Genomic DNA, 12,823 nt, shown 5'->3' with positions numbered 1-12,823 from the left:
GGATGACGATGTTGATGTTGAGATGATTGATATGTTGATTTCATTATATATACATATGTTGTGCTAATCCAGATTAATTTCATAGGAGAGATAACCTATCTGAACTTCACTGAGGTATGTTGATCATGTTTATATTTGGTTATCTGACATGGTATGCTTGTAGGAAGTACAAGATCAATATGAAAATAAAAATGGTGGACTACAGTTTAGATAATTCTCCCTACAAATCAAATGAACAACATGGTGATGAGTACTCCCCTGACATACCATGATATACATTGAGAAGTTTGAAAGTAGATATCATAAGTTGTAAGGTAGATAATGATAAGATCATTCAGTCACATGAAAGACTTTCTAGAGCATAGGAAAATAAAGAAAAAGTCAACGCAGTGATCCTTTAGAGTTTATCAGATTTACAGAAACATGGACCACTTAGGATCACTCATGAATAGGAGGAAAGGACTAATGGGTCATATGATAAAAAGTCTCAATCAAGATAGAGGTTTGACAAGGATGGCACAGCCAAACATGGTAGGTTCTTACATACACCATAAAGGAGGGGTAATGATTGTGGGTTCCATTCTAATTTTTCTTTAGAGAGACATCATCATCATCACCATCATTATTTGTATATAAGGAGTGAGAAGCAGTACTTACCAGAGGAATTCAAGAAAGAAAAGCCTCTACATTTGATGGAGAAATGAAGAAGTGATAGGATGTAGAAGGTTGGTTTCTTGGGATGAATAAGGTTTTTAGATTGCATGATTATTCATAAAATGTGAAAGCCAAGATAGTTATTTTCCATATTAGAGGAATATGAGACATTTGGTAGCAATATGTAAAGAATGTCAGAGGAATTTGAGAAGAGGAGTTTACTTGGAGTGATTCGAGATACTTTTCAGAAAGAAGTATCTATATAAAAGATACTATGAGGACATGGAAAAGGAATTCTATAAGTTGAAGATGGGATCTATCTCTAATGAGGAGTATGCTAGGAGATTCTTGGATTCATTGAGATATGTGCCTTATCTTAAGGAGAGGAAGGAAAACATTCAGATATTCATTAGTGGGTTGTCAGTATCATTTAAAGACAAGATTGATTTTGATGAGCTAGATTGCTAGAGGAAGCCATCAGAAAGTTGAAGTACCATTACAAGCAATCAAAGTGCAAGACTAAGTCTAAGTGGGATTTGAAAGGTAATGATAAGAAGAAATAAAAGTGGTCCAAGAAGAGAGGAAAACCTCAAGATACATATGATAAGGAGAATGTAGAACCATATAAAAAATTTAATACAGTTTATAGAGGACAACTTCAATCTAAGAACATAACAAGGGTGATGGAAAGAATCCTTTTCAGTGTTAGACTTGTGGCAAGGATAATCGCAGGAGAGATTGTCCACATCATCAGTGTGGAAGACGACAGATCTATAGTGATAAGGAGGCACAAATAGTTGGGGATATTGGAAAAATTATTCCTCATATTTATGCAGTCTTGGATAATAGGTAGGATAATCGCCAGACATCTATTATCGGTATGGAAGGTAAGCTTTTTGATTAAGTTATTTCTATTTTGATTGACCCTAGATCTAACTATAGTTTTATTAATCCTCACTAGATGGATAAGTGTTGCTTGAATAAATAAGTGCATGCAAAGTCTTGGTTGGTGTCATTTTTTGGAGGTGCTAAAAAAGGACTTCTTCATTGGGTAAGATCTAATGCATTTGAGCAGAATGGTATGTCTACATCAGAACATCTAAATGTGCTTCTGTTGGGATGATACAATATGTTGATGGGTATGAATTGGTTGTACATTCGGAGGACTAAGGTGGATTGTTATGATAAGGTGATTGAGTGCTTGGATGATGATGGAGAGGACAATATTATAAGGTAAGAAGAAGTTTACATTAGTGTGGATGGTTACAACTATGGACGCAAAGCAAAGTAGTAGGAAATCATGTGTATTGTTTGTTGTTCATATTTCTAGTGATAAAGGTAAGGATGTTGATGATGCAGAAGTATTTAATAGGTATCCAGTTTTGTAGCAGTTTCAGGATGTATTCCTAACATAGGTCCCAGGGTTACTACCTCATTGGGAAGTGGAGTTTTCTATTGAGTTGAAGTTGGGAGAAGCATTGTCATCTAAGGCAACTTACATGATGAGCACTCAAAAATTGGTGGAACTCATTGATAAGGGACACATTACGCTGTGTATCATCTTTTGGTGTACCAATGTTGTTTGTGAAGAAGAAGGATGGTACTCTTAGGTTGTGTATTGATTGTAGGTAGTTGAACAAGGTGACGATCAAGAATAGGTACACTTTACCGCAGATCGATGATTTGTTCAATAGGTTGAAGTGAGAAACACTATTCTCAAAGATTGACTTGATATCATGCTATCATTAGGTATGCATTAAAGAAGATGGCATATACAATACTTCTTTCTAGACTAGGTATGGGCATTATGAGTTTGTTGTGGTTCCTTTTGGTTTGACTAATGCTCCAACTACTTTCATGTGTTTTATGAATAGTGTTTTGCATACTTATATGGAAAAGTTTTTGATTGTATTCGTTGATGCCATATTGACATATTCTAAGAATGAGGAAGAGCATGCAGAACATCTAGCAGCAGTTGTATGCCAATATTAGCAAGTGAAAATTATTTTATACAAAGGTACATTACTTGGGACATGTTGTTTCTAAGAAAGGTATAAAAATGGATCCGGAAAAGATCAGAGCTATCATGGAGTGGGAAGATACTAGGAATGTGAATGAGGTCATATCATTCATTTGGATAGTAGTTTATTATAGGTGGTTTGTCAGGAACTTCTCACATATTTCCTATCCTATTACATCCTTGCAGAGAAAAGGAAATAAATTTGAATGGACAGAGGAATGTGTATCTAGTTTTGAGCAGTTGAAGCAGTTGCTTACGAATGCTCCTGTTCTAAAGATTGCAAATCTAGATAAATATTTTGTGGTATGTATAGATTCTTGTAAGAGAGGACTTGATGGAGTATTGATGCAAGAATAACAGGTAGTATTCTATGAGTCAAGGAAGCTGAATGAGCATGGGAAAATTATGTGACTCGTGATCTTGAGTTGGCGGTGATCATTCATGCATTGAAGATGTGGAGACACTAGTAGGAGGTTCATTTTGATGAGTGATCATAATGGGATGAGGTATTTTCTTGACCAACCTAATCTGAATGCTAGGAAAGATAGGTTGTTGGCTACGCTTAGTGAGTTTGACTTCGATATTAAGTACATCAAGGGTAAAGAGAATAGGGTTGTAGATGATCCTAGCATAAGAGTGTAGGTAAATCACATAGAAGCTATGAGTTCGTATGGGATAGATTTACATGATCATTCATACAAGTAGGACAATAGGATGACAAGTACCAGTAGCTTAAGCACAAGTTACAACAATAGGGTACATGTGAACACGATGTGGATTATCATCTCACAATAGATGGTTTACTTTGATTTAGGGACATGATATATGTGTTGGATAATAATGAGCTCAAGAACATTACCTTGCAAGAATTTCATGTTAAGTCATATTCAGGTCACCTGGATATCAGAAGATATTGACAACAATGAAGAAGGTTTACCATTTTTTGAATCTAAAGAAATAGGTGGTTGATTTTGTTGCGAGATGTTTGGATTTCAATAGTTAAAAATAGAGTGTAAGCATCCAGGTGGTTTATTGCGATTGATTATGATTCTAGAGTGAAAATGGGAGGTCATTTCCATGTATTTCATTACAGGTTTATCGAGGACATCTATAAAACATGATTATATTATGGTTGTGGTTGATAGGTTGACTAAGGTAGCTCACTTCCTTCTAGTGAAGTCTACGGATTCAGCTGGTGAGGTAGAACATGGCTTCATGAGGGAGGTAGTGAGGTTACATGGTATTCCTAGGAATATTGTGTCAGACAAAGATGCCAAGTTCAGTTTCAGGTTTTGTAAAGAATTCTTTATAGGTTTGGGGAAAAATTTATCCTTCAATACAACTTATCATTTGCAGACAGATGGACAGACATTGAGGGTCAACAAGATTCTTAAGGGAATGTTGAGGATGTACTTCAAACATCAACAGTGGAAGTGGGAAGAGTATCTCCCACTGGTATAGTTTGCATACAATAACAGGTATCAAGAGTCCTTGAAGATGAGTTTGTTTAAGGCACTTTATGGGTGGAGTTGTAATACTCCTATTAGTTAGAGTGATTCAATGAATAAGGTATTGATTGGACCAGATATGTTAGTAGAGATGGAATAGGAAATGCAGGTTATCAAGAATAATCTAAAGGTACAACAGGACCAACAAAAGAGTCATGAAAATCAACACAGGTTATTTAAGGAATTTTAGGTTGGGGAGAATGTGTACTTGCTTCTCAAGCCAAAGAGGAGATCCTTGAGGATTGGATCATGTGCCAAGTTGGTGCCTTGGTATTGTAGACCTTTTGAGATCCTTGAGAGGATTCAACCAATGGCCTACCGACTTACACTACCTGCTGTAGTGAAAGTCCATCATTTTTTCCATGTGTCATTCCTTAAGAAGCATATGAAATGTGTTAATCATGTGAATGACTCATCTATATTGCAGGTGGATCCAAAAGTAGAATTCCAACTGGAACCTCTGTGCATTTTTCAACGAAAGATGTGCATGCTCGAGAATCAAGCAATCAAGTAATTTAAAGTTCAATGGAAGCACTTTGGGCTTGATGAAGCTACATGGAGGATGACTGATCTAATGCAGGTGATATATCCTTCTCTATTCATTGGTTAAGAAGATGTGCTTTGATACATTTTTTGATGTTGTGTTTTGGTTATGTTTGTATATGTATATGTATGTAAATACCACAACGAGTTGTGTTTTAAGGCTCCAATAAGTAGTATCATGTTCAGGATATGCTAGTTATGTCTTCAGTAGTATGAAATGATGTAAATTTTGTATCGATTTGTGTTATAAAGCTCCATGGAAAAAATGTGCTTAGATGGTCTATTGGTTTATAAGTTTGATGAACAGTAAGGAAGATGTTCCTCCAAGGGGGAGGGGCTTGTAACAACCCCTCGTTGATTTTCTATGTAAAAAAGAATAAAAAAAATTTAAAAATAAAACCAATGTCATGGGACATGCATTCCAAGGTAAATGTTGGGAAAAACATAGTGACGGGTATCACTAGTGATTAATTTATCACTATGGAAATTGGAAATGGAAAATAAACATTAATTAAAATGTTATTTATGCAATAAAGGAAAATAGGAGAAAAGGAAGGTGAAAGGTCACATATTTGCATGAGAGGGAAATTGAAGGGAAAATGAAGAAAATAGAAGACTTCATGTTAAAAAGGCTTCTAAGGATCAATTCACAATTTTTTCAGTCCAATATTTGGCTCTCTCATTCATTCTCTCATTCTGTCATACTATTACACACTTAGATAAATATTGGATCATTCTTGGAGAATTCTTGGAGCACTCTAGTTTTACTTGGGTTGGAAAAGAAGGAAAGCACAAGGGGACTATTGGATCAACAACTACAACTGGATTTCTTTGTAGGGAACAGGTTAAATGTATGATATCCTTATTGATTTATGGATGCACGGTATATGCATGCGATTATCTAGTTATGTTATGTCACTAGCATGGAGAATTGCCTAGATTGACAGTGGATTTTGCCGTGCCTTACCATTTCCCAAATAGACCTGGTGTTTTGTTTTTTTCCACTTGATTTTTTTTTGGTTGGTTCTTATAATTCCTTACAGCAATGGGTTGGAACAAATGCTCTGGAATCTCTAGAACAACTTGGGTTGAGTTACTAGTCCTAGATCCTAGGTTGGAAAAATGCTTTGGATCCCTTGGTGGTTTGAGTTATTAGTCCTGGAGCTAGGTTGAACAAATGCTCTGGATCCCTGGATGAATTTAGGTTGAGTTACTAGTTCTTATAGCCTTGGACAACTTGGGTGGAGACTGATATGGTTGGTGTTAGTAATGTCCAACTATGAGTTGGAATCATTGGTTGAGGGTTGAGGTGGTTGGCCTCTAGAAGCCCTAGTTTGGTTTTGTTGGTTTGTTCCATGAGATCCCATATTCATGCTTGGAATATATCATAAGGTGATTGGCTAAAAGGGAGAATCAGTTCAGCCTAATCCATAGTCAGGTGGTACATGAAAGTCCTTGACTTGGTTGGAATTTTCATATATTAATAAGAGTTATTTCTCTACTTTGATTCATGTATATTTGTAGAAATAATGTTGGTGATATTATGGATGAGTTTCCATGGCTTATATGCTAGTTATTTCTTGGTTATATGTTATTCATATGATTTGTATATTATATGGATCTTGTCATGAATTATTTAGCTATTGGTCAATTGGTGAATATATAGAGTAATAAGTGTTGTTGTAGCTATGTGGAGGGGGCATAGGGCCTTCTCGGTGATTCTCAGATGAATCTCAGACTTTTATGATCATATATGCATTCATGACCTGTAGCTTACATGTTTTCCATGTGTTTGACAAAATGTTTGTTATGTTCTAGGTAGTCCAGGTCAAATTTTTCCTTCAAATTTATATGTTTATCATTGTTTTGATTTCATTATTGATTCTGCAAAGTTTTAGGAAGTTTTGGGTAGTGGTCTGGAGGTTGACCTAGAATATATGCTCAAATCGCGGGAGTGACCCTCTGAACTAGACAATTTGGGTCACAACCTCACCCAGGTAGGTTTATACATGTCGTTGGAGGCCTATAACCACATGGAGACCTTTTCATGCATGTGGTTGGGGATTAAAGTGTGTGAAATGCAACCCCAGATCAGGGTTTCATCACCTGGTGATCCAGGAGCCTCTTGCTCAAAAAAACCATTGCATTTTAGTAAGCATAGGGTCTTGTGTTTGAAGGGACCTGATTCCCTAAAGAGTGATTAATTATTTATTTTCCTATGTTTTTATGAGGGTTGTATAATAGTGAGGATATTGTAATGAAATATTCTTGTTAAGAGAGATTTCAAGAATAGTGTGTGAGTTAGAGGAACTAGGAGTCAGTTTCATGATTTTAGGGATTAGATTAGGATATTTAGGATTCAGGTGAAATTATTCAGGATTTGAACCAAAATTGGTTAACAAAATCCTTTTGTATATAATTTATAAGCCTCAAAGGCTTAAAAGAGAGAGTTAGTGAGAGAGTTAGCAAACATGAGGGTTGGATTGTGAGCCTACGGGCATTAAAATGAGAAAGGGCCACTGATACAGACCATGTAAAAGCAAATCAGGCCAAAGCTAGATTGTAAAATAGATTTTTATTTGTATCTATACATTTGTTTAATGAATAAGGAAAATGAACTCATTATGACTGTGTGTGTCATTCCTTTTATGTGTTGAGTGATCCGTAATTGTGAATTTATGGTTTTTGTGTGATAAACCATGATGAATGAATTCAAGTTGAATTTCTGAAAGTCTTTCTGGGTGACAAAAGACTTACTGTCTAGGGAGAATATGTGTGATTCGAGTTTGGATTTAATAGATGTATGTACAGGTCAAGTAAAGAACAAATTTCGAAATCTGGAAGAAGGGAAATAATACAGAGAGTATTATGTATTCCAGTTCAAAGTGGTGTTAAAGAAATAGAGGTATAGTTGCAAGGCAAAGTAAAAAAATCAGAGAAGTCTCAGCACACTATTTCCAAGTGGATAAAGGGGCTGGCAGAGTTAATTTGTGTTGTAAGGTAAATCCCATCATAAGCGAAAAGGCACAGAGGGAGCCGTTGGATTATGTAGATCGACAAATATGAATGGTGGAAGAAGAACGATAGAGGAATAGATCTGGATTGTTAGATCGACAGATCATTTAGATCGACGGTGATCAGCAACTGCAGGGGTAGGAGAGATAGGATTTCCTTGATCGTGGCTAAAGTCCCACACTCACTCCTAGCCGTCAATCTCATATTCAACCTCTTAGATTATAATCAATTGTGGTGGTTGAGCCTATTTTAATCCGTGTGCTAGTTAAAGTCCCTCAAACCGTAGATTTGATGGCCTCATATATCTAAGGGATATCAGGTCATAAGGTGATAGAAATTTAATTTCAAGTTCGAACCCAAACATTTATAGATCAAGGATTTATATTCCTTGTCAGCTCTGTAAGGGTGGGTAATCCTCGTGCAAGTGCCTCACCTGGTATTGTTGTTAACTATTGGATCAAGTGTGATTTTATCAAATAGTGGAGGATCGCCGATTAGTTTTGCATCGCAACATTTCATGAGTGGATGAGCCTTGGCCTTAAGAAAATGCGATTTGCAATGTGCGATGCTTGGGTGTATCATCAACCATTGGATTGAAGGGTGAGATCAATGACGAAGATTGAAGCCAATAGGACTTGGACCTGAGCCGAAATAGGTAAATATTTTGAAGAAACTCAGGGCAAGAATGAAACAGTGAATGAAAAATCAACGAAGGAGTAATTATTGTTGACAGTTAGGGCTTCACCAAGATAACGCTGGGAGATTGAAAGAAAGAATCATATTCTAAATCTGATTGACAGTAGCTAAATGTTTGCGCAGTGGAAGTATGAAGATCCACTGAAACAGATTTGCAGGAGTGGTGAGATCCTGAAGACAGGTGATGGTATGCAAGTTTGTTTAATGATTAGAAGAAATTGAATGAGTGAAAATTTGGAGCAGGATTACAGTAGTTAAACTGTAAGAGAGACTTTTTCAGGTTCTTGAAGAGTGGTAGAGCTTGAAGATACAACTAAAGGCTGGATAAAAAAGCAGTCCATTTAAAGTGTAGGTGAATGGGGGAACAAGATCAGACAGAGATCTTAAAGGTAGCAGCATAAGAAGGTGATAAGACTGCAACAACCTAGAACAAGGAGTGCTCAATTGGTTCTAGAGGAGAGAAGCAGAGAGATGTCAAAAGACTAAGCTCAAAGGAGAGAAACTTAGTGAGGCATATGTAACAAGAAGGAGACTTGTTACTACAGAGGTATTGTTGCAGCTCACAAAGGCAATTCCACAGAGGATGTGGGTAGAATTGCTAAGTATTGAAGGAGGCTGATAAGACTTTCTAAGTGAAAGAAGAGGTGATCAGAACCAAGTATTTCATTGTGAGAGGAAAATTGTGTTCTTAGAAGTGCAGATGAGTTGAAGCCTAGAAGGAGCAGAGGAAAATGCTCAAGGAGGTTCCAAATAGAGGAGCAGTACTTACCGAAAGACCAAGTCCAGAGGAAAGATTTGTCAGGTAAGTGGCAGTAGGGAAGACTTGCTGTTGTAGAGGCTTGCGCAAATCATAGTGAAGTGAGTGAGGAACTCATAGAGATGGAAAGGGTGATGACCAGTGACAGTCATAGAAAAGGTTCTAAAAGAGACCACGGTAGATGACAAAAGAAGAAAGATGCCAAGGCAAATGGCATGAGAATGAGTGATGAAAAATATGATAAAGAAATGGTTGAGATAATAGTTCATCTTGAAGTATTAATGGAGATGATGTAGAGAAATGAGATAGACCAGAAATATGGTTATGTCATGAGAAAGAAAATGAAGTGGCAGAGGCTACAAGAGAAGAGGAATCGGCAAGAAAATATGCAGTTAATGAAAGACCTGAGGGAACTTGAACAGATTATAGATGTCAAATTGAAAACAGAGAAGCTCAAATGAGTTGAGATACAACAAAAGGAAAATGTTGGAGAAGGTGTTGAAGTTTTGGTATGTGAACCAGAACATGGACGATTACTTTTTGAATGTAATGAAGAGACAGAGGAGTTGAATCATATGAATGATTCAGAGTAGCTAGAAGACTTAATGGCTGAAGCATCAAATGAGACCATAAGGTCTTGTGTTTTTAAAACTGATAATTTGTGTATGGTTGCAGGTTTGGAAGAAGATAAGAAGCCTTTTAAAGCTGTCAAAAACATAGAAGAATACCTTCCAGAAGATGAAAGTTTTGAAGTAGAGTATAATAATGAGACTGGAGAAGAAACAATTCACTATAGTGAACAAGTACAGAGAGGCATCATTAAAATAGATGGTTTGGAAAAGAGACTTGCTGACAATCTCAATAATTCTTTGAGTTCGAATCAGCCTACTAATGTATTGACAGAGGAGTTAAAGGAAAGATCAGAGCAACATACTGAAAAGTTGCCAAAGGAAGAAGAGGCACAAAGACCTTATATTTTTGATTTCGATAATTGTCTTATGATTGCAGATTTTGTTGCATAAACTAGAACATATTTGGCACAAGTGGATAGCCAAATGAAAGAAGAAGAGAAAAAACATCTACTGAAATATGTTAAGGAAAATTTAGCCGAGGAAGAAGGACCATCTAATGATTGGTCAATAGCAAATGAAGAAATGGGAGATTGTGTAGAATTTCCAAATTTTACACCAAGTAAAATCATTGAATTATATAGAGAGTTATACCTTCAAAGGAGAAAGCTAGAACAACAGAGGATAAATATCCAGAGTAAATTGTTGATGAAGGATGACAAAGAAATTGTCACAAATGACAGTCAAGAAGAAGTTGACAGGTACAGTAAACAGAAGCAGAAAATTGTCTTGAAAGAAAAAATGGTAGCAACTGAAAATGTGCAAGACAATAGTAAATAAGAGGGTAAGGATGTAAGGGCAATAGTAAAAATGAAAATTCAGCAATTAAGAGTTGAAGGAAATCACTAGATAGAGGAGATACGGGACAAAGAAATTGAGTTGGTAAGAAGGTTAATGATGAAAGTGTCTCAGAAGAAGACAACAACAAGAAAGAAAAGAAGCAACAACAAGAGGAAGACAGCAACAAACTATGAAAGCATGGCAAGTGGAGCATTACAACATAAGGTATGGAGACCTAGAGAACAGTAGCAGACAACAACATCAATAGAATAGCTAACAAGCAAAGACAGATTACAAAATAAAGTATGGGATCCAAGAGGAATCAATTATCCAGAATTATGACTAGGAGATCATAAATTTTCTTACCTGGTGTTGGGCAACGGATCCCCCCATAGCGGGATTTTGGGATTGAAAGCCCGGATTTTGGTCAAGTGTAATGTAAAGACCTTGTGAAATTCAGGCACGGAGTGCGAGAGTCTAGGGTTGTCTGCCCTAAGATAATGTAATTTAATGTAGAGTGCGTTGGCCTGCCGATGGTCTACAGACCATGGGATTGTATAAATAGAGCGAGGCTCTAAGTGTAAAGGGAGTCTTAGTTTGGGAGAGATAACATGTTCTTTTGGATGATGAATTAGCTCTAAGTATGTAAGTCCGAGTCTTGGGTTGTAGTGGTAGGAAGAGGCTCTGCAGCTAAGTGCGCAGAGGCCTGATAGAGTCCGTAGCTTTGTGCGCAGACCCCTGCAACTAAGTGCGTAGGGCGGAGTTGGGATTATACTTGAATAGAGGATTAATAAAAGATAAGTTGATTCTGAAATACTGTGTGTTTATGCTTCTGTTGTATTTATGCATCTCTTTACAGTTTTATAATTGTGCACACTTGTTATGAATGTTGAATGGTTAATGAGAATATTGGGTACACACAATTAAGTCAAGATCTATAATAATATCACAGTAAGAATAAAGGATCTAGATAGCACCTCTTCACACTCTTTAGAGAGCTACGCGGAAGTAGTTGCACAAGTTGTGAAGGATAGGCAGTTGCATGGAGCAGTGCAAGCACACGGGTTCGGTTCGTGAACTTCCTAGAATTCATCAAGACATCCCTAGGGTGCAGAAACCTAGTTCCAACACCCTCCCATACTTCCTCGGGCGAGACCTTAGTCCACGCACCACGAACTGTTGCTGAAAGGGCTAGTAGTTTTGGTATTTTTTTGGCTAAATCACTTCTGAACCTGGGTCAGGCCCCAACAAGCCAACAAATGGTTTCACTGTCGGGACCTTGATCTACCTAAGGGATGTCTGATGTCGTGCCACTGGAACCCAACAAAGAAGGAAATTGAAGAGTGGTTGGACAAGAAGATTCATGAGTTCGTGACACAGGAAAACAAAACCCGTAGGTATCAGAGAAAAGGTGGCTAGATCGCTATGTAGATATGGAAATCCATGAGATCTTCTTCACATCCTTTCCTTCTGAACTATATGAGTGGATTGCAAGGTTAGCCGACAGCTAGGGAAGGTGCAAGCTTGACTAACCGATAGTGTGGACTCCGGAATTAGTGCATAGACTAGAGGCCTAAAAAGATAAGATTGCTTGAGCTGTGGACCATTGGCTCGACCGGATAATAGGGAGATTTATCACTAAATTTGTGATAGACATGACCGTGAGCTACAACAAAGTAGAAAGACATTTCCTCAAGGGACCACGAGGTAAGTACATTAAATCTTTGAATACCTAGATTAAGATGCTGTTATGTGAAAAGTGGGTGATGCAAATACATTAATGTTTGGAACGATGCAAAGTGAAAGGATCTACAAAGGTAGTGGGGAATTAGGAAATAGTCCCTTAATTTCACCTCTGTCAGAGAGCAAGGAAGAGCTCGCTTGGGTCTCTCCGAGAAGTGCGGTTAGTTTGATAAGGTAGTGCATTCCGCATTTACCACCTCCACCCACACCACCACCCACTTCACCTTCTTCACCTCCATCTCCACCCACTCCACCTCCACCAACCTCGCAGTTCGGCATGGTGAGCGTGATCAAGCTACCTATATTAAGAGGAGTAGGGAATGAGGGTCCAGACCAGTTCTCGCTCATGCTAAGAGCCGTGTGGGAAGCGCAAGGGGTCATGGATGACAACATTAAAAAGGCTACATTAGTGAGCATGTTGTAGGATTGCACATTGACATGGTATATCCAACACTCTAATGATCACCCAAATGCAGGA

This window comes from Pinus tabuliformis, chromosome 8, assembly GCF_031772625.1.
Source record: "Pinus tabuliformis cultivar Carrire ecotype Pingquan chromosome 8, CPIR1, whole genome shotgun sequence".
NCBI classification, from domain to species: domain Eukaryota; kingdom Viridiplantae; phylum Streptophyta; class Pinopsida; order Pinales; family Pinaceae; genus Pinus; species Pinus tabuliformis.
This window is presented reverse-complemented; position numbering follows the sequence as displayed.